Source organism: Carassius carassius, chromosome 7, assembly GCF_963082965.1.
Source record: "Carassius carassius chromosome 7, fCarCar2.1, whole genome shotgun sequence".
Classification (NCBI taxonomy): domain Eukaryota; kingdom Metazoa; phylum Chordata; class Actinopteri; order Cypriniformes; family Cyprinidae; genus Carassius; species Carassius carassius.
This window is the reverse complement of record NC_081761.1, coordinates 4,989,214-5,013,318: the sequence shown is the minus strand read 5'-3', so window position 1 is coordinate 5,013,318 and position 24,105 is coordinate 4,989,214. Positions and strand designations below refer to the sequence as shown.

General features: G+C 35.2%; 1 protein-coding gene across 2 annotated transcripts in view; it reads right to left on the bottom strand.

The window, feature by feature from the left end:
* The window catches only part of LOC132143395 (receptor tyrosine-protein kinase erbB-4-like), a 157,639-nt gene that overhangs the window by 131,966 nt on the left and 1,568 nt on the right, over positions 1-24,105 (bottom strand). The window lies entirely within an intron of this gene.

The following is a 24,105-nucleotide window of genomic DNA, read 5'->3' as shown; positions in this document are numbered from 1 at the left end:
GCTATTGTGCTAGATATAAATATCCTCTCTCAATTGCATATCAAATATCTTGTTTGTGTTGTTGTGGTTGTCATGGAACAATAAGTTGCTCTTGTGCACTAGGGGTACATGGGAAAGCCGGGCGAATGCTGTTTTCGTCCATGAAAACCTCAGCTCATAGCAACACCATTTGATAAAAGCATACAAAACCGCTTAAGACATCACAAGACTCACTCTCATGTTGCACGTACAGTAGGATTTACCTTCATTACTCAAATATGAATAACATGAAACAAGCCTTGTTTCTTAAAATCATATACTTGCCGGTATCGACTTACTTCCATTGTGCTGGTTTGTGGTTCATTAGCACGCAGCAGGAGGTTAAGTTAGTCAATATCCTCAGCAAACACTCTCTGCTGAGTAGTTAGGGGCAAATTAGAAACTACAAGCATGAAAAGGAGAAATCTTTGCTCATTAATTAGCCAAGAATAATGGGAGAAGCTTTGAAACACATTTATTAAAAATAATAATAAAAGGATTTTGCTTGCTATTTTCTTTTAAAACCCCATTTATCATCCATCATTTACTGGGCAAGTACTATGTAATATATATTACTATTATATTTATACAAGTATATTTATTACTATTATGCTGTGTATGTTTTGTTTTATGCTCATTACTATGGAAGCCCATTTCCGCTATGGAATAAAATAAAAAAGGTAATTTGAACTTTTCATCTCACTTCTCATCTAACATGTTTTTATTCGGTTATGTGTGTGTGTGTGTGAGTGTTATTATTTATTTTAATCATATATATATATATATATATATATATCTTGGGATAAGGATTATTCAATTGATCAAAACTGAATAACACATTTATAATGTTACCAAAGATTTATATTTCAATTCTACAATGATTTTTGAACTTTCTATTTTTCAAAGAATCCTGAAAATAAGCATCACAACTTTTTTCAACAATGATAATAATGAGCAATATTATGTAAGCATATAATCATCATATAAGAATGGTTTTTGAAGGATCATGACACTGAAGACTGGACACTGGAGTAATGGCTTTTATGTCATTTTATTTTTATGTGTTTTTGTGTTATTAGCATGGAAGCAATCATGGCTCTCACATTGTCTCCTTACTAAAAATTGAGATTTATATTAGGCTTTGTAACATAGACTGTATAGATTATAGATCATTATTTACAAAGTCAATCAAATCATAGCATCGCTGTATTGCATCTTGTTCAGACAGACACATACCAATGGATCGGTGTGTTCTTAAACCCCTGAGACAAAGTCTTTATTATTTTTAGCAGTATGTGAAGGTCCAGATGTAACACAGAGGCACAGTATCAAAAGGTTTGTCACGGTCACGACCTCTGTCTCACTTGTCATGTTCACTGAAGAGAAAGATACACAGCTTGGAAAATAATGATAGTGAATCTTTCAGGTCAGGTTTTATTTTTCTGTAGACAATATACTGTAAAAAAAAAAAAACTGTAATGGTAATGGTAATGGTAATCTTTTTTATTACCAATGAGAAACAAAAAAAACTTTTTTTTCTAATATGTGAAGTGTCATCAAGATTTCTTATTTTATTATTATTATTATTATTATTATTATTATTATTCTCTAATTCTTTAGAAAATGTTGTATGTACCAGTGCTTTAAAAACACATTTCTGATCTGAAGAACCTCTAAGTTTATACTCTCCAAACAACCATGCAGGCAACTCAAGTGCTTCTTTCTTTCTTTTGTCCGTGTTACAAATCCATTAAAGAAAAACATGGTTCAAGGCTGGATAAGGTCCAGAATAACATCTCCACTACATAAACATTTCAAAACAACATTTCAGCTTTTCTGAGTGATAAAACTAGATTGCTTCAATATTATGATCAACAAAATTAACTCCACTATACAGTGATTCCAGCCACTTTATTGTGCCTGTCCTTCCAAAATAATAAAATAATCTGTGAAAGCCCCTTTACTACACATCAAAACATTTATCACACCTTGCATCTCTCCTTTTTTTGAGTCCAGATGAGCTGAAGATCTAGTGCAATGGGTCTCATACTAATGAACAGATTCATAACAGCACCAAAAGTGTTTATGCCACCCACAAATAAATTTTCACATTCTGCTACAGGTGCAAAAATGTCTAACCAAGCATCAGTAACTGTATTACTATGGCAATCTTGAAAATAAAGGTTCTTTATTGGCATCTATAGTTCCCACGAAGAACCTTTAACATCCAAGATACATTTTAAATTGTTTCTTTATGGTGGAAAAAGATTCGTCAGATTAATGAATTAATTAATGGTTCTTTGGGGAAACAAAAAATGGTTCTTCTATGGCATAAAACCCCCCTTTTGGAACTTTTATTGTTAATAATGGTTACAATTCATTGTATTAGTTGGTAAGTTGAGAGCCCTGATCCGAAGCTTCTCTAAACTCTCTTGATTTGTACGGTGAAAGGCAAAGCCCAGTGGGAATGTCAGACTTCAGAAAGTTCGCCTAGTCGTAATGTCGCAACTATCTCCAATGACTCATTATAGATTTTGCTAATCTTAGCACTCACTCGATCTCTCTGGAGGAGTCAAAAGAGACTTGGTGCCATTTAAAGAGGATGTTCAGATAGTAAAAGTCTAATCTTTACAAACAAAACTGTAAAGCGCTTTATTGAAGTTCATTGCTGTATTATATGCTTGTACTGTATGTGTGTGTGTGTGTGTGCACAAGTCTTTAGACTGCAAAAAGCACCTACTTCATAAATGCAAACACAACACAAAGGCAAGCCAATCTCACTTCAAAACATTTCTTTATCAACTTATTCAAGGTTTATTCGTTATCCTATAAGGTATTTACTCAATGATGGAGCACATCTGTTTATTCAGGGGTAACCTATCTTAGTGTGCTGCATGACTAATATCAGATTATGAATATTATTCACTCTGAGGAAATGTGAACGGCTTCAAAATGCCCACTGAATATGTAACAGCCGCATCAAATTATCAGATACATTTTGCGAAAGGACACAGGTATTAGTCACAGTTATTTTGACAGTGGGGGAATATCTCATTCAGACCTCACGAGGAAACATTCATAGAGTAAGCACAAAGACGTTAAATAAAAGATACTGTCATTTTGAGCCAAAATTGCTGCAGACAGATTGAAACGAGATATTGTGATGTTAGTTAGTGCTATCATGCACAGACTTTTTTTTCAAAATGGTTTAACTTTGGGGAATATAATGTATTAATGTATCACAATTACATGTTAAATAAATAAATAGCACGATAATATAAAATACATGTAAAAAGTATCACTATTAAAATGTATGTGTTTGCTTCTTACATAGATTTTGTAATAAAGGCATTTACTACACTCAGAAAAGAAAAAATAAATAAATAAAAGCACAAACGAATACATACAGTACATACATATATATGGTACACAAAACAGCAAGATGTAATGCATTGGCCAAAAAGACACATCTACATGTGAAATGGCATTCATGTGAATGAACGATCAATATCACAAGCCTGAAATTTCTTGCCAAATTGAACCCAACACCTTTGAATAGAAATCATTATTGCAGGCTTACCATATCATTTGTACCTTATGCAATTTAAACATTTATTTTCAATAGTAAGAACTGAAAGTAATTGCCAGATTTTACGGAAAATGCAATCATAGATGCACAGAAAATGAAAATAATAATAATAATGATAATAAAATTTAAATTAGAATAAATAAATGTAATATTTGCTATCGTCTTGACAGTACTTTATTGTGAGGTGAAAAACAAATAATATTACAGCACTTATAAAACATAATTTTCCTTCAACTCTTTCATCAGTCGGAAGCCTTTTCCCACTTCAAAGTAAAAAATAAATAAAGTTCTTACATTTGCCAGTTTATATCTTATGATTTCTTATTAATGTTTAACTTAAATTGCCCTTATTTAAATTTTTTACTCTGAGGTGTAAATGGGCTGGTGTCTCTGTATTCTGCTTGTCTGAACCAAAAGAAAGATCAACACTTATCTATTTTAATAACACTCATTTTGGAAAATGAAATTCTTTTATCCACCCACATCTGCTCAACTTTGTGCACCATTTTCAAAGCTGTGTAATATTTTAAAGCTTTTATACTCTCTTCTACCTCTGTAGGTAAGGCGAGGGGGATCTGGGGATTGATTCTAAGGTGATACAGGGCATGTGGTGGACATTTCCAGAGTCCTGACCCAACAGCACATGGGAGGTAATTCTGTTACTCAGAAGAAAGGCTCAAAGGTCACTGACCGATCAATACTACACACTAACATCTTACACTTAAGCACCTATGAGAAAACACAGCTACTGCAGTTTGTATTGTACCATTTTTCTATATGTACAGGCTTAAGAGAGTGAAGATAAAGTTTCAATGCACCTCTGTGGATAACGTTAGTTCACACTGGTGTGCTGACTACAATAAACTGTGCATAAATCGCCTCTTATAACAAAATACCACAGTATAAACCATGCTTTTACCCTTCTGACATAAGGGCTGTAGCAAAAGCTAAACAACTCAATTATGCATAAGCCTTCTTTTGGCCAAATTCTAAGGAAAAATTACTTTCATGAAACCATTCCTGGAATGCACTACAGAGAGTTTTGGAACAAGGCTAAACAATGTTGTTAATACAGTACTGTTAAATATCCATTAAAGAATTAACCTCATAGTTACTAACTAGATCACCGCATAAATGAATCCCTTTAAAGGAGTGGAATTTAATAAGGAAACTTGGATGTTTACCAAGTTTCCTCAATAAACTGCTAGTATTGATGCTAATTCAACAAATTCCCAGTGTGAACAGAACGAACCTCACTTGGTGGACTGCAGCTCAACTTAATTTAATTAATCTGCCTTTATTAAAAAGGCAGAGCTTTCAAAATTCTCCACTCCAAGGAAATGAGAGCAAACAATGCTGTTCCTCTAATGCTGCAAAGTTAAAAGTCTTTGATGACATAATCAAACAGCATTCTGTATTTTTCCAAGTCTCCAAGTTTCCAATTTCCAAATATATACATATATACTGTATATGTGAGTTGATCAACTCTGAAAAGGCCTTTCCATGCACCAATAACCGTATAACTGTCCCAGTAACGGTACATAGGTTAGTTATAATTCATGGTTATGAAAACATTGTTCAACTGTCCCTGATGGAGAACACCACCTGGCTAGCGTCACACAGCTAATTCGAGTTTGAAACCCTTGCATTAAGCAGTCTTGCGTATTGCAACTGACAGCAAATCCATAATTTCTAACCCAAGAGCTTTAGCTTAATGTTGGCGTGTCAAAGCTGTAGGACAGATTTCGAAGCTGGAGGGGATGCATCTGTATCGTAACAAATTTCCAGGGTGCTATGAAATTGTTGAGTCACCGGACACAACATGATTAAAGGAGAATGAAAACAAGTGCTTGGATTATTGCAGGCTGATTTGCCTAACTGGGCTGTGTATTGTGTTACATAAATGAGTCTGAGCTGAATAAGCAAACACAATTTTCAAAGATGGCAAATCGTCCTAAAAGGCAAATGAAAACATTGGAGGAAATGAGATGTGTGAGACATTAGGCTGTTGTTTAACCACAGCAGACAAAATCCTCTGTACTGTCAGTCACAGTTGTTTCTCTTGACAATATTGAATTTGGCATCATTCTGAAGGAAGTAAGAGACTTTCATGGCTCCCTAAGAGACCTGATTAGCTGAGAAAACCCTGCATAATTCACTCAAGCCCCACTTTTTCTACTTTTCGCAGGGTCAGCGATTGGAGAAGAGTCATTGGAAGTCTGGATAACAGTTCAACAACAGCTGTGGATGCATTTACTCACCCTTAAATGCTGTTCAATTAAGCTCTCAAATCTCATTTGCACTTCCACATAGGCAAACTTTCTACAAAGTGACTGTAAAAACCAAAGGTTTTAGAATCACTGATGTCAAAGCTGGAGTCTTGGATGATAGCTAGATGACTATAATAAGTATTTGTGTTTATAGTGTTTTTATAGTTTTGTTATGTTTATAGTTCTAAAAAAAATAAAAATTTAACACACATCCTTTTAAAACATGTTTTCTTAAATAAAATAAAAAAAACTGTAAAAAAAAAATGAATATTTAAAATAAAACTTTTGCAGTATAATTGTTTAATTGGGGCAGAGAGAAAAAAAATTAATAAATAACAACAAACTTCAGTTGAATTAAAAATATTTTGATGTGTTTTTTTTTCATATTGATATCATTGTAAAAATGCACCATTCACATTTAACCATGAGTAATTTATTTTAAGAAAATAATTACTAATTTAAATAAAGTGAGTGGTGTTTAGCAGGTTTGGCAACCACAAAGTAACCTGCTACATTTTTTTTGTTAGTTTGTTTTTTGTTTTTAAAACCTCTTACACTCACCAAAATATACTAAAACAATAATATTGTACAATATTAATACAAATTAAAATAACTGTTTTCTATATTAATACTTGTCAAAATGTAATTTATTCCCTGAATTTTCAGCAGGCGTTACTCCAGTCTTCAGTGTAACATGATCCTTTAGAACCCAGTCTAATGTGCTGTTTTGCTTTTCAGTGAACATTTCTTAAAATTATCAATATAGAAAACGTTGTTTTTCAGGATTCTTTGATTACTAGAAAGTTAAAAAGACAAGCTTTTATGTGTCCTTGCTGAATAAAAGCATACATTTCTTTAAAACAATTCTTACTGACCCCAAACTTTAAAATGGTAGTGTCTCTAAAGCTTTTCATGACTTAAAATAACAATGACTTGAAAAGATACAAAAGAAGTTCACAAGAAGAGACTCACAAAGAATACAATATTAAAAGCAGAAACAAGGCAAGTTGAGGCCAAGCAGAACAAAAACATCAGCTCTGTTTGACCAGAGCCTCATGGTGGTTTGATGTTACTCAAAAGAGTCTCAAATGTTGTGACAATGCGAAAGCAGCCTTAACTGGGCGTAGCAGAAGCAAAACACATACTGAGAGAATGTTATATTGATGGATGGATGAAGTGACAGGACACAGTAGGTGTAAACACATACATACAGTTTATTTCTCTTCCCTCTCCGGCTTTGACACATAAAGTATGTCAGATGACAGAGAGAGTGTGTCGATGTGTTGCAATGAACCCACTGAGCCTCCATTATTACGCCCATAAATCTTGAGCCAGATCCGCAAACACACTGTGGCGAGGACATTTGTGCGCTTGCTTTTATTGTGTTGCTTTCTTGGAGCTCAGGTGTTTAATACAGCCCGAAAAAAAAGGGAAAAAACTGTACAATATTCCTCTTAACATATGAGACCGCCCGTTATTTTGTTGAGTGCTACAGTAACCATTTGTACCCACATTCAACATTTGGCTCCCTAAACTTCACATCACAATTTTGGGAGGGCATTCCTGGTGCACACCTGGCGCCCTGTGACTCCATTAATCTTAAACAGGATAAAAGCACCTCCTTGGGAAATGCTGAAAAGATTTATGAGTCTCATAGCGGTTGACACCGTGGTTAATGGCCAGTTCAGTGTCTGGTGAACTAAACACCGGCATAGCACAATAATAATAATAATAATAAAAATGCTGCTCCCTAGTTTTAATTAAATGCAACCAAGCCTTATTGGAAAATGTGCCTCTACCTACATGTCTGCAAAACCTACCTGTATTGTACATATAATTCACTGCTGTTTCCAGATGAAATGAAGACTAGCGGCAGTAAAACACCAACCACCTTTATTCCTTATCTTACAACTTACAAGTGCAGGACAGATTGTTAGTTAATAAAGACTTAAGACCTCAAAACACTATTACCATAGTGCATGATTTGAAAAATAAAACATTTGATTGATTTTGCATCCCATAACCGGCTCCATATGTCTTTTCTGATGTAGTAAACTTGCTTGTTAGCTCACCCAGTACAGCATCCGCTATAAGTCCCATGAAACATGAGTCACAGGTCACAAAATAGCTTAAATACTGGTAGAAGCAAGCTAAAATAGCATGGTTGCTTTTGTTTTTATATCACATTTGTTTTGTTTTTTTTGTTAACACCATTGGTTAGGTTTAGGGTATGGTTATTGTAGGCAGGACAGTATGTTATTTTCAAGTATTAACCTTTTAGACCACTCACCGGACATTTCATATCCAAGAAGCCACGATATGCACACAGTAATAAAAACATTACCAGATTCACATACATTAGTTTCATATTAAACTGAATATTCTTTAAGCACCACTCACTAGACATTTCACTTATTACCAACATATTATCACGTCGCCGCAGGCATGTTTCTCCAATAAGCCTGGGCTGATTAAATGACAGTGGGTGCTGGATTATAAACCTGAGATTAAATCTACACATCCACACTATGAAAACATGCTAATAATGAGATCTAATGCTAAACCAGCTAGATTGCACCATCAACATCTATGTCATCCTTACATTATTTGAACCCACAATAACATCAATCTTGCATTCAAATGTAGAGTGAACCTCACGAAGAAACGTACAGGTCATGAATTATGTTTCAAAAGGCATGAGTGAGGAAAACTGATGCTGCTGAAAACAGGCTTAATTCTGTTTAGGCAAACCAATTCCTTGTTTCCCCTCATTTGATTTGAGATTAAATACACCCTGTACGTGTTTCCGTGAGATTCACCCAAACGTATTCACCTGTTATACTTCATTCTGCTCCCGTTAGCAATGTATCACAATGATAGAGAGCATGTTCTGTTTAGCTGCCCTTTTTAAAGTGCAATACAGCCCCATGAGGATGCTAGACAAACAGCGCGGGTGAAATTGAAACGGCACTGCTTCGCTCAATAGACGGCGCGGCTGTGAAATGACATGATAAAGGGGGATAGCACGACTCTTGTGACTGCTTGGCAGAAACAGATAGCATGCTAACAATGTTGATTTCCTGTCCCTCTCTGCAGCACTATGTCAGCACATTTGTTGGTCCTGTCTCTAATTAAAACATAGCCGTCAGTAAAGACCTAGTGCTTGTTTACCCCTATTGAAATTAGCAGCCCTGCCGCCCAGGGGACCGTACGTCATGGACACAATTAGCCGACACAGGTCCAATTAGGAGCCTGTTTAACGCTAACAGCATTGCACTTCTCTGATACGCTGGCTCTAAGAACAAGCGTCCTAGTGAGACACTAGAGAATAAAAAGACACTAGAAAAGAGAGTCTGCTCATAGTGCGGTGGAGTTTGGGTATGTGCTTGTGCTAAAATTAGCATGAGTGAATTTGTATGAAATAGAAACATCGTGCATTTCTTTAGCATGTTTATTTTAAGAGTTATTGTGAGGCAAATCCTCGATAGCACACCTCTGCAATATGGCGTTAATAAGTTCACTGCCGGAAGCAGCACATAAAAACAGAGCACAATGCTTTCCGGATGATGCACTATTCTCTAAACTCCTCTGTGATGTACATACATCAAAATGTAATGATACTGCTGTAATACTCAAACAGGCATATAGGCCTACCATGATATTTAGTTTTACAAAATGCACACATTATTAGATAAATATCTTTGCTTTCTGCTAATGCAGTTCTGATGAAATGTAAAGATGCATTTTGGGAATTTACAGTATTTGATGCCAGAGTTCAGTACTATTCAAAAGACACAATACCAAACAGGAATATGAGCTCTGAATACCCATGAGCCAGTGATCATTATATATCAATACACTCATATATGCAGTTAGCACATTTCTAATGCTATATAAAGTTTTTATTATTATTATTATTTTTATGGCAAAGCTGGCTGCTTTAACCAATCTAGTTAGCATAGAAACCTCCTTTGGTTTATTAGTAATGAGGGAAAATCACAAAAGCCTCTAATCTTCTCCCTGCAGGTCAGTACACAATCAATAACTCTCCTCTGGACTCACAAACATCCAATTAAGCAGAATGGAGGTAAAGTCTGCTGCGGGCTCAATTCTTACTAGCCGATGCTAGACCTCCAACTAGGTAGCACAGAACTAATACACAGTAAGAGAAAACCTCCAGGGTCTAAATATTAAGAAAACACAGAGAACTGATGATACGGCACAAAGCATGCTCGATGTTTGTTCTGTAGCTTTGTAAAGTCTCATTCACTTTAGCAGATTAGTTTGCATCAGTTAATTTAATGAAGATTAAAAGATTCAGACTCATGTGAATCATGACTCATAAGTGTGCCTGGAAGACCCTGAAAAAAACACATTATGTTCTTTTGTTGTTGTTGGTGTTTGTTTGTTTATAATTTCAGCATCTCTCTAGAGTTATAGCCAATGCATTTCCTTATAGTCAAGTGATTCATAAGCCCTTTGCAAATCTGAATTATTTATTAAAAGAGGTTTAATTGAACTAGTTGTTAGTGAATGAGACATTAGATATGTTTAGAATGGGGAACAACATAATATACAGTGCTATGCAGTATATCTTGTACAACATAGACATCAAGACCAACTCAGACAGTAAAAAACTCAAAACCTGTTTTAAATTAAATTAAATTAAATTATATTATGAGTTCATACTGAGCTGTTTTTACGAAAAAAGATATAAGAATCTCTTACAGAATCGTTGCCACTACATTTTAACACTAACTTGTTTTACCACATGAAACATATAAAATCAGTTAAGCTCACATTCTGATGATGTGAGAATAATAAGGCATATAGGTAATATTTCTCTTTTTGTGTTCCTCATTCTTCCGAACATATTCCTTTTCTCTTTAGCTTTGTTAAAATTGTGTGAGCAGAACTTAAACACAAGTAAGCATGGGAAATACTAAGTGTTTTTGATAGGATAAATGAGTTTAAAAGAACTGCAGTTGATTATCATGTTGTTTGTCTCCTGCTGTGCAAAAATCAGAGCACTTTTGAAGAATTTGGTGTTTCAAGCTGGGCAGCAGATTAAAAGTAAAGATCAATGCTTCAGTTTAAGATGTTTGAGCATGAACGAGATTGATAGAACTGAAATGCATGAACATTCAAAATGCAAGCATAAATATATAAAATATGCTGCAAGTGTACGTGTTTAAGGGATTCAATATAGCAAAGCAAACATTACCTATACAGAAAACATGACAAAATTATAACCTGCAAGCAGCAGTCACTTTGCAAACATACAGAATCCTTCTGTCACCAAATTACTTTTTTTTATGATCAGAGGCACAAATTCCATGTTTTTTTTTTTATGAGCATTATTAGATACACTCACCAAGGATGCATTTAATTTAAAAAAAAAAGTGTAAATTGGCACAATTTAAAATAGTTTTCAACTTGAATTGTTTGAAAATTGTATTTATTTCTGTGATGGAAAAGCTGAAATTTCAGTTTTCAGTGTCACATGATCCTTCAGAAATCACTCGGATATGCTGATTTGCTGCTCTAGAAACAATTATTGTTATTGTCATTGTTGAAAATGGTTAATCTATATATATATATATATATATATATATATATATATATATATATATATATATATATATATATATATATACTCATATATAGATTTTTCAGGGTTCTGTGATAAATAATTTGGTCCCACTTTATATAAAGTGTCCCTAATACCTGTGTACTTACATAGTGACTAAATGTGTACTGTATGTAGTCACAGTGTAAGCACACATTGGTACATAGTATCTACAGCTGTAATATTTCTGTATCTACACACATGTAACAACCCTCAGGATGGTTTGTGTAAGTACAAATGTGTAACAGGATATTGGTAACAACACTTTTTTTTTATTTTTCACTTCACTAAGTACTCGCATAACAGAAATTATATAACTACATTTAACAACAATATGCAGTGCTTTAAGTGGCCCAAAAGAGGTGCCGGTACTCTATTAGGGGGGTGGGGGGTGTCTGCGGTCTTGGGTGACGGGATGGGGGGCTTATGATATTAGACTTCGTCAGGGGCGTCATGCATTCATGATTTTTGAGGGGGCACATTTGGGGGGGGGGGGGGGTATAAGTCATTCTATGAAAGCACTGTATAACTGATATAGGCTTATTTTTTTTATTTTTTTTTTCCTTTTTATTCAAAACAATTCCAAACATGCTTAATAGATCAGGAAATATCTCGTTTCTCAAATATGTGTAGGTAAACGCGTTTTGCACCTTTATAGATTGTTATTTGATCAATATATGGAAATGTAGTGTAATCTATTAACTACACATAAAAACCTGACTTTTTACTTAAGTGCCATATCATGCCATAAAATATTTTTAATACGACTGAATTTGCATTTAATGTAAATTTTAATAACAATATTGTAAGATACTTATTTTAACACTTTCATTTTACAGAGAGTAAAGAACATTTACATTATCAAAAAACATTTTCATTCAGTCTAGCCAGAGTTCAGGCACTCTCAAAAACTCCCATTAAAATCACTGAAGCACTTTACATTATGAAACGAATATCTTACATTCGTACGCACATCTGCACTTTTTGTTGTTTCTGATGAGAGAATTCGCTAAATAATTCAGTCAGCGAGCAAGTGAACAAAACACCGCGTTTCAGTGATGACTCTTCTGGACGTCTCTCATTGGCCACTGCATCCATAAGCGCAACAGAATAGTTTATGATTGGTTATCATGAAGCAATGTACGAACGCGTCTGCCTCTGGCTCAGCGCCAGCCAGCGAACGCAGATTTGAATTTAGCAGCTGATGCTGTGCACTGAACGGTCTAATCACACCGCTGTGATTGTATCAAATATATAAAAAATATTATTCTGCAATTTTTTTTTTTTTTCGTTTGGAAGCTGCATTTAAAATCCACTTGGCTCAGAAATCTGAGGGGGCACGTGCCCCCTCACTTTGAATGGGCACGACGCCTCTGGACTTCGTAGCCTATAATGAATTTCAAACCTTAACTAAACACATTTTTATTCAAAGATCAACCGTCTGTCATTACTCTTTAGTCTGCCACAAGAAACAACAATTTAAAATCATGAACTCAACTGTCATTATAAAAATTAAAAAAAACAATGACTGCTGTAACAGTGTGTAAATCAGACCTTTCTGTAACGCTAACGCTAATGAGCTTAAACTTATTTTTTGTACACAGTGCCGCGAACTGTCAATCACTCCTGTACGCGTGCATCACTGTCCTCCTCGCAGCTGCAGCAACTTAAGCTCTCTTCATCAAGCTTTAAAACAAAAAGGGGACAAAAATGTCGTATTGTCTTTGTGCATAAAGAATAATTAGATAAATGAATATCTAAATTCATGCCTAGCTGCCTACGGTATTTTTTTAGAACTTAGAAAAAAGATGCTGCAGCCAATGAGCAGCCGGCGGGGGCTGGTTGCAGGACGACTCAACCTCCGCAGACAGTTTTTAATGTTTATTAGACAATAACTACAATAACTACTCAAGATTTTGCTTTAGTATAATTTTTGGGACAATTAGGGCCAAATTCGGGATTCGGGACAACAGTTTAGATTTCGGAACTGTCCCGAATTTTTCAGAAGGTCTGGTCACCCTACCTGAAAGAGCTACTGCATTTCTTCATTAGCTTGCGTCTGACCTGCAGCGATATCACTCAGGTTTGGTGGGGTGTCAGGCAGCGAGTCATCTGATTCTGACCGTGTTGTATTAGTACTCAGAGTCTGAAGCCAGGAGAGCATAATAAGTGTTGTTTACTGTATTTGAAGTTTTACCGAGCCGAGTCTGCGTGTTTCACACACCTTCTCCAGCCACAATGAATTGTTACTGACAGCGGCAAAAGCGACGCATGCGCTTTTCACTTGTAAAACTCAAGGATGTATGGGTAATGTAGTCTCTGCTCTCGGTGGGACGAATTAGGAAGCGTGCATTGTGAAGGGCGCTCTGAAAAGGGGCAGCGCTGGCAAAAGATTAAAACCTCTATTAAAACAGATGTCCAAATGAGTGTACTGGTACGCTAAAAGCACGTTCTGGGCGCACAGAGAGGTGGCAGTACGCTCAAGAGCTATATTTGGAAGTGGCGGTACTGAGTACTGGTGCTTACCGGCCCACTTAAAGCACTGACAATATGTATAAGAGTTATTGGAACCATTTGACCCAGGGGGTGGAGATGGGCAGGTTTAGGGATATGTAAAGTGGGAGGAGATGGAGTTGGTGCAGCACTGTAATACCAGTGTACTTACATGGTAACTCCTCAGGAACTGTCCACAATATAAAGTGTAACATTCTGGACACCAACCACAATTTATATGTAAAGCCTAACTTACTGCTATATATCATCATGTAATTACATGATAAATCTAATATAAAATGTAACACTTTCATTACCAAAAAGTGTTGTTACCAATGTTCTATAACACATTTGCACTTACACATACCGTTCGGTGTGTGTAGTTACATAGACATTACAGCTGTAGATACTATGTACCAATGTGTACTTACACTGTGGTTACATACTATGTACACATCTAGTTACTATGTACAGTAAGTGCACGGGTATTAGGGACACTTAAAATAAAGTGGGACCAATAATTTTGTTTCGTTTTTTTCACATTTCATCTCACTTTTGTTCAATTTAAATCCATCCATTTCTTTCAGAGAAAACAAATAAATGAACTATATATTGCTGTTGCAATGATAAAAGTCACTACAGCAATGTTTCCCCATGAGACTGTGCTAATATAATTTAGAGAAATATTCTTCAAGGTATTTGTCTTTCCTCTAATGTACAAATAATTTGTGTTCTTAATGTGCATTACTGAATGTGGATTTCTTAAGGGGAAATACAAAAATGAAGGGGAAAAAAGAATGTCGCTAATTAGTCAGGTGAATTACCCGAGAACAGCAAAGAACAATAAGTAGACGGCCTTATGTGGCGTGACGGTTCTTGCCGGTGGCAGCGCGCTGATTCATTTTAGGTAGTATTGACAATATGAGGGCTTATCTGACAGATTGCTCATGTTGACTGGCCTGTTTTATGCTGTCTTATGAAAGCTGCAAAGCCCAGCTGCGTTCACCCTGCTGTACCCCGCGTCTCTATCGCTGGCGGTTCAGGCCGTGCATATGAAACCTGCACTGATAAGGAGGCACAAATAGTTTGCAGGCACATCAAACATGCGTTGTGTTTCTTACACAAACACACAGGATGCCTTTGAATTACAGCTTAATTAAGAATGTAATTAAATTCTCTGTTGGATTGCAGTTGCTGCAGTGTCAGACCTGATTTGCCCATTTTCTTTCAATCCACACACACTCACAAACACATACATGTATATTTGGCTAAAAAGGGAAATAATATTGACTTTTGTCTAACTATTGTTTTTATATAAAGTTAACTGCAATAAGACTAACCCCAGTGCTACAATATTACACAAGTATTAAAAGAAATAAAGCCAAAACACAGATTTATACCAAGGATTAGAGGGAAAAAATAAATAATTGCTGTAAAATAATTGATGCTTTCTTGAGCAAAGGTCATTTATTTATTTGTGTGTTTGTTTATTTATTTATTTACTTATTTTTTATCTATCTATCTACCTACAGTATCTATCTATCTACTGTATCTATCTATCTATCTATCTATCTATCTATCTATCTATCTATCTATCTTTTTAGCTGACAATTATATCAGCTATTCTTTTTTTTAAATCACATGAATTATATTTTGTGTTAAAAAAAGGATTGTGACATTGCTTTTATAACAATTAAAAACATAAATTCTCATTGCCATAATGTACTGTATTCAACAGTATTAAACTAATAAGATAAACTAATGAGAATATTTTTTTCTTCCTTTTCAGACACATCCCTGATAGTGAACTTAAGAGTCAAATGTGCTTTATTATCATAAAAATAATGTCACAGTGCAAAAACAATAACTGGTTATGAAAAAGTGGTTAGTTTGTTTCATTTCTGTGAAGTTTTTCATGAGATTTAGGTTCAAATACAATGCGGATGTCTTGTGTAATTACAGTCGAATTAAACAATGAATATTAATGTGATTAATGACCTTAAGCAGTTAGAGGTTGTCTGGTGGGATGGGGCATTAAACTATTTCATGACCTTCCTCCGTCAAGCTCAGCTGCTCAGTTCATTCTAGTGTCTCGCAAAAGACCACCTCCATGAAAGTGTCGGGAGTGCTTATGATTCATTTGATCCTGCCCAGCTTGTCCTAATAAATGACCTGGAGAAGCTCTTGAGCAGAACCATTACTGTGAATATCCCAGCATCCCCTGTTAATGGTTTAAATCTCAGGCCTTTTAAATGAAGCTAAGCAATCTATGAAAGTGCATCACTATGAAGTGCATCATTGCACCAGTTAAAAAAAGGGCAATGGAATAAATGTATGGGCCAAGAAGCAAAAAAAGTACACTGACACCCATTGTACTATATCTGTTAATTATTATAAAGTAGTCTTCTGCTGTTGAATTTTTGTGGCACCCCCAAAAAACTGTGAAAAAGTAATATAAGAATAATAAAAAGATTAGAACTATGATATTAGAATGATTTCTGAAGGATCATTTACAAAATAAGTTAAGAAATTTGGCAGAGTTACATGACCAAATTTGGGTTCAGCCTCTTAAACCATCTAGCGCCACCTAGAGTTGCCATTTGCACTTACAGTTTAGCCGAGTTGTTAAAATGTAATTGTAATGCAATTGTTTTACTTAAATGTAATGCAATTATCTTTTCAGTTTCCAAATTACTAGATGTGTGTTTTTAAAAGTCCAGAAAAGTGCAAAATTTGAGTGCTCGACAAAGACTACTTGCACACCATTCATCACTCTCAGAAAGAAAAAAAGATATAAATGTCACTGGGACAGTTACATTTTCAAGAGGTACTAAAATACACCATTTAGGTACTAATGTGTACTTTTAAGGTACTAATATGGGTAAAAAAGGTCAAGGTGTACATTTTTCAAAGGGATACCACTCCAGTGACAGCCTTTGTCCTAGAGACAAATCTCACATTGTTGTTAGTTAGGAGGTTATGCACCTTCTTTCCCTGACCCTTTGTGAAACACAAAAGTGTTTTAGGCCCTATTCTGTAAGATAAGCATCCCAAACATCCCAACACTAACAGCATTTTATCTTGCAAAACATGGCCGTTTTTGGAGGATTCATTACTTGTCTTTAGATCTTCAGGCATTACATTTAGCTGCATTTTAATGAAAAATCACAAGCTTTTCAAGAGGAAACAAACAGTCAAAGTGCTCTCATAATCACGCACATTAAATCAAATCCCTCTCTTCTTACTTTAATAACTCATGCAGAGATGAAAAACTATCCCTCGGGGCGAGGTGAAACAATGGCGGATCGGTTACAAAGGAGAAATGGAGGCAGAGAGAGCTCAAAGACTAATTTTAGCTGTCAGGTTCAGGAGACGAGGAATGGGGTGTCTGAGTGCTTGAGCTGACAGGGCAACGGTTGGTTCCCCTCGAGTACAGCGCCACCATTGCAAATTTCACAAGCCCTAGTCAAGCCAATTAATCACCTTGTCTCTGAGGACATGATGTGTGTGTGTGTGTGTGTACATCAGTGAATAAGTGCTAAAAAAGAAAGAAAGAAAGAATAGATTAGAAAGCCTATTTTTGAATGACTCAAAACTAGATTTTTGCATTTTTCTGAAGAAAAGTCATATGTCTCTGATCAAAATGTTGGTGTCATTCTGGTAGAGTAGAGTGGACTGGTTGCTTTGTTGATCTAAAGTGTGAGCAATGTGACACTAAAGACTGGAGTAATGATGCTGAAAAAATCTGTTTTACATCACGGGAATAAATTAAATTGTAAAATATATTCAAAAAGAAAACATTTATTTTAAATTGTAACACAATTTTTCTGTTTTTACTGTATTTTTAGCCAAACAAAATGACTCCTTTGCATGCATAAGAGGAGCGAAAAAACCCAAATTAAGTTTGGTTGGAAAGTAAATAAATTAAAAAAAATTATAATAATCTTACTGACCCCAAACTTTTAAACGGTAGAAAAAAACAGTGCCAGATTTGAAGAAACCCTAAAGTATGAGCAGTATGAACAGCCTCATTTCTAAGTAGTGGACTTGTATCTAAAAACCAAGGCCATTTTATTCTGTGATCTGAGAACATAGACGTAGGACTTCAAATAGGAGCTGGATTTTGATCAGGTCTTACGACTAATAAGTCCAGCCTTATTTGACTTCCTTTCAACTTGACACACGTGCAGCTGGAGGGCAAGTGACTTTCCAGTGCGTAGGATTCACCTTTGAAGAAAAGAGCTGCACATCAATATTGCTTGCATGATTGTGAAAATAAATGATGTGCCAGTCACAAGTTTTTGGACGGATCAAAATTCTTTGTCCTCTCATTAGCCTTTGACTTGATTTGAACCTTTTTTTAACCTGGTTTTATCCAGTTTTATCTTGGGCTGGTGGGAAGCCATGGAGATAAGAGTAAACCATTCTGCAGCCTATTAATACGACATGCGACAGCACGAATGTTTTATCCATGCAATTTCTCAGAAGAGGAATGACAGGAATTATATGTGGCATCTGGACTGAAGGAATACTCCATTAGATATAATATTAGTATTACGCTTGCTGACCCAAGCATATAGGGAGTCTATAGTGTGGGATTGCGGTCTTGAATTTCTTCAGAATTTGGAGATCATCAAATAAAGGCAATGAGTATTTACTGTAGCTAACTGGACACAACATAGTAGATGTGATATTTATATGTAACCATTTAGCATATGCATCTGGCTTAAATTAAGAATAAGCATAAGCAAATTATCAGATGTCAAAAAATAAATAAAAAACACAAGCAGAGCTGCAACTGCAATACATTTTAGTGAGTGAAAATCCTGTTTATTTTCTTCACAGAGTAATAGCTTTTTAGCAATGAAGTATACACCTGTCAATGCAGACCTACCATGAACTCCAGAATTAAGCAATGGAATATACTTCTGTAGGGTCTTTTGATTTTAAATGTGTTATATCAAATTTCCAATCTACATGGTTCAACTTTATTTCCATAGTGCTTTATACAATGGTTTCGAAGCAGCTTTACATTTACAGACAAAAAAAAAGTGATTCAGTGATGATGATAGATTCACTAGAACCACAAATCCACCAATCAGTGAAGTCACTATCATGGAAAAGGAGCATGTTGCAAAATTGTTCATAAGTGACCTCTCAAACCCATGAAAAATTGCAAATGATGTAATAATAAATCTCTTCATATATCAAAATCCCTGTATTTTCTGCTTAAGCTACATATTTATTTTTTACAAATATCAGAAAATTTTGCAATTAATTTAAATAGATATTCTATGTTATTGTAATCAATAACTCAGAAACTTCTTGTTCCTTGTTCAATATGACTATTTAATAATAATAATAATTATGAAGACATACAGTATATTACTATTGCAATACTACTGTGCTGTAAATAATAATAATAATAATAATAACAATAAATAATTTGCTGAACAACAAAATTAAAAAATATTTCTAAATGTCTAAATGTCTGTGCTTTAACTGTATATTGGCACATCGCATGACAACAGATATTATGAAAAATTCTCATTACAAACATGTTTTTGAAATGACTGAAAGTTATAGGACTTGCAGAGATGCAATTTGTGTTGAGAAGCGAGATACTGAAGACCCAGGATTATGAGCTGCTCACGTGTAATTAAATGTTTTTTTTTTTTTTTTAATATATATATATATATATAAATCCTAGTCAGTTGTTTTATATTGTACCAACAATTTTCTGTCAATTATGTAAATTGCAAGGCTTTACAGAATAAATGGCTTGTTCCTACCTGGTTATTTAAGTTAAAGGCTTAGAAATCTTTACCAAACTATTTTTAAATCCTTATGGAGAAAAATACTTCCTAGCTGAAACAAAGCAGATGTGGGTGGTTACTGGTGCACTATATGCAAGATTTCAGCAATAACCGGCTGTAGCAAATGTCTTTTCTGTCTGATTTAGTCTTTTCCAGCAGTAAAAAGACTTCAACATGTTTCCAGCCCTGAAAATAAGTTGCGAGTGACAGTGAACGAAGAAGAGGACCAATTCTCAGTGTCTCTGAGTGAGATGCAGAGAGCACTGTCACCCAGCTGAGACTTGATGATGGGTTTCAGCCAACACACTGAATGCACCTATGGGCAGATGCTATAATAAAAGGCTTTCTATTGCGACTCTGCCAAAAGTTTGAGTCAGCCAGCAGGATGTCTTTATTTAGGATCTTTGCCTGGGGAATCCATGAGCTCAGACAACCTGCAAAGCCACAACACAGCTGTGACAAACCTTTGATTCTTTCAGCTGTGTGCGTGAGAATATGCATAACCTAGCCATTCTCACAATGAAAACGTCGCTCTAGCGATGCTTTCTCATGCACGACTAAAACAACTCACAACAGTAGTTTTTAACCTCATTTTGAAGTATTCCAGGAGCCACAGTTATTGTTAGATTCTATTACACAGAGACTAGAACAGCATATGTAGTCAAGCATTACAATGACTTTCAAACGTGGGTTTAACATGCTAACTGCTAATATACATACTGTAATGTAGCACGTCATTTACAAGCATGCCAATGCAATTCAACAAAAGTATTATATTGCACTCCAAATTTTCCTTTCGTTTTAGGCTGAAAATAATACAGTACGTTTAAAACCATGTGGGTTGGTATGGCTGACTGAGTTTTTTATTCGGCAAGAATGTATTAAATTAATCCGAAGTGAAAAATACATTTGTAATGATTTAAAAAAGTGATTTAAATAAAATGCTGTTCTTTTGAACTTTCTATTTAAAAATAATAATAAATCCTGTAAAAGAGTGTCACAGTTTCAACAAAACTCTTAAGCAGCACAACTGTTTTCAACATTGATAACAATAAGAAATCTTTATATCAGTATATTAGAACACTTTTCTGAAGGATCGTGTGACAAAGACTGGAGTAATGATGCAGAAATTCCCGCTTTTCATCACAGAAATAAATTACGTTTTTAAAATATATTCACATAGAAATAATCGTGATAATAATTAACAATATTACTGTTTTTAACCATCTTTTAAATCAATAAATGCAGCCTTGGTGAGCTTAAGAGACTTTTAAGAACATTTTAAAATATCTTACCAACCCAAACTTCTGAATGGATAATCATTATTAGTCATTTTAACGTAAATCCACATAAATTCAGACATAGCATGACAGGCTCTTAGAAAACTTTTAATTGATGACTTGAGCCTAATAATTATCTGTGGAACACAACCAGAACTTATCAAATTAAAATTACCGACGTCTGCTTTTGTCTTGCTTTATTGTTCTCTGCTAAGACGCTGTCGCTTTAAATTACAGTCACGCTCCTCTTGAATTAGAGTGTGATGTTTACTTCTGGAACGAGTGATGGATCAGTGGAGATGTACGCCAGCCCTCCACTGAGAACATAAAGCCCAGACGTAATGCCTCATGGTTTAAAAGAAACACAGAGCTAAGGTCAGGGTAACAGCAACCTTACCTACAAGACAGACCAAACCGAGACCAAATAATATTTATCAGTATTGCTATTTTCTATTGCATTTTTGGTTCAATAAATGCAGCCTTGGTGAGCATAAGAGACTTCTTTAAAAACAATAACAACTGTATCAACCCTAAAATTTGTAAATAACTTTAGGCAAAAGAAGAAGAAGAGGAAACACCACTGACAACACCTTAGCATCCATCTATAAAATGCTTACAACCAATACAGCACCCTAGCAACCTTATAGCAACAATTTGGCAAGCACCCCCAAACCAAAATGGCGACAGGAGCTCACATATTCCTCTGAAAACGTAAAAGTTACAGTTTTATTGTCACAAAAACATCCATTTAAAGCAAAGTTTCACAATAGTCACAGTTGCACATTAACACTGTATAACACTTTTTGAAAAAAAAATTATATAATAAAACGTAAGTTATTGCAGAGGCATTAGGGGACACAATTGATCTCTGTTTAAAAATCTAATGCCTGATGCTCAGAAAGACATTGATGATCCCACTTATTGGGCTTCAACACCTGTATAAACCAATAATCGTGTGCTCGCAGCGAAAGCTCAATGAGAAATGCAGGTCTGCATCACACACAGGATGAGGAGAAGACTAGCATTACAGCTGACTGTGAGGGCACAGAGCCAGGCGCGCGGAGAAGATGCTGAAAGAGAAACGGAGAGGGAGGGTGAAAGCGAGCCTGAAAGACTCGTAGAGTGAAGAGGGGGGTATTGGCAGCTCTGTCCTACAGAAAGAGCCCGAAGGCATTTGTTTTCTGAGAGGAATTACAAGTGGAAGAGAAACAAACCCTACAGCCACTGAAAAGAAAATCCTCTCTGCTTTTTTGCCTTTCTACCATTCTTAAAAAAGCGGGAGTCTGTGGATTACAACAGGCTTTATTGGTTTACTTCGTACCGAGAATCTGGAAATTGAAGATGTCATTCCCTCTTAAGCGCCAGGGACAATAAGAGGTTGCTGAAAAAAAAAAAAAAAAAAAGAAGTCAACCGTTTGCTTTGGCGGAGAGTCTGAGCTCAGCTTGAGCTCAATTGAATAGAGAAAGAAGTCGTTTCGCTGTTTTGCACACATAAGTCAAGGGCCAAGTGGCAGCACAGTCAAATCCTGATGAAAAAAGAAACAAATAATCTAACAGCAGATACAGACAACAGTGAATCATCTTGTTTTTCATGCAAGAAAATAAGGAAAGAAATAATGTCACATCTTTAGTAATGCACTTTTAGGCAATGCAGTGCACAGAGAAACATTAAAAACACTTTGTTTTGAAGGAATAGCCAAAAGACTGACATTATACACTACTGGCCAAGAAGCATTAAACTGAACAAAAATGACAGTAAAGACATCTTTCAAAAGTTTTTCAAATATACTCATACAGAACAAAAACTCATAATAACGTAGCCATTTTATTGTATTTTGGTCAAATAAATGCAGCCTTGATGGGCATAAGAGACTTATGAGAGACTATGCAGTTTGGAGGAAAAAAAAAATTATATATATATTTCTGACCACAACCTTTTGAATGGCAGTGTACAGTAACACAAAACTAATCTGATAGAAATCACTTACTAACCCAACAGAAAGTGACTTCTTAGTTACGTCATGAAAAGTCCACACAAATTGTTCATCTTAGAAAAGTAAATCTAACTGCTAAAAGGGTGATTTACAACTCCAAGTACTACACAAATACACTTAAAAAATCATAAAAACACGTATGCAAAATTATGAGGTTAACATTTTTGCCTTTAAACACTCCAGAACACCTTGCCACACAGACTTTTATTGTAAGTACATTAATGTGCAAGCAGATTTAGCTTGTTTTAACAAACTGAGTAACATGTTGAATATATTAGCTTAGCTTGTATTGAATGCTGCATTCTGTCCATCCGATAAAGTTTATAGATGCAAAAGTGACTGAGGCCGTCAGTCCAAAACATCTTCTTAAGTGTTCCACCAAAGAAAGAAACAAAGCCACACAGGTTTTGAACAATGTAAGGATGAGTAAACTGTGTCTTTAAACACAGATGATTATACGTTAAGAGCTGCAAACATCATGATACCTGTGATCAAAAGACCAGATGGGTGAATAATTACTGTATTAGTACAGATAATGATTAGGTCAAAGAATGTGATCCATATTATGGGCTGTTATAAATAATAATAGTCTTAATCTTGGGATATTCTACCAAGAAAGAAACTTCTTCTGTTCTACATAAAGTTCATGTCTAGACATCAGAGCAATGACTACATTAATTAACAGGAAATATTCTCACTCCCACAGCTCGCATGAACTCTCCAACCAAACTTAATTTGGGTTGAAGATGATTAATAATTTGATCATATTCTCAGGTCGACCAGCAGCAATTTTCTATCAAACTTAAATGTCAGATGGAAGCCTGGGTCAAATTTGGTGCCATATGGTTCTCGACAGAGGTGTGAGCTGATGCATAAATGAGAAGCATTTAAAGGACACACTTTAAAATATGATTTTCCACAAAACCAGACCTATGAAACAATGAAAAATTAATGTAGAACAAATTTGCATGCTTAACTTTTGGAAATGAGCTCAAACCACAGCATTGTGCAAATAT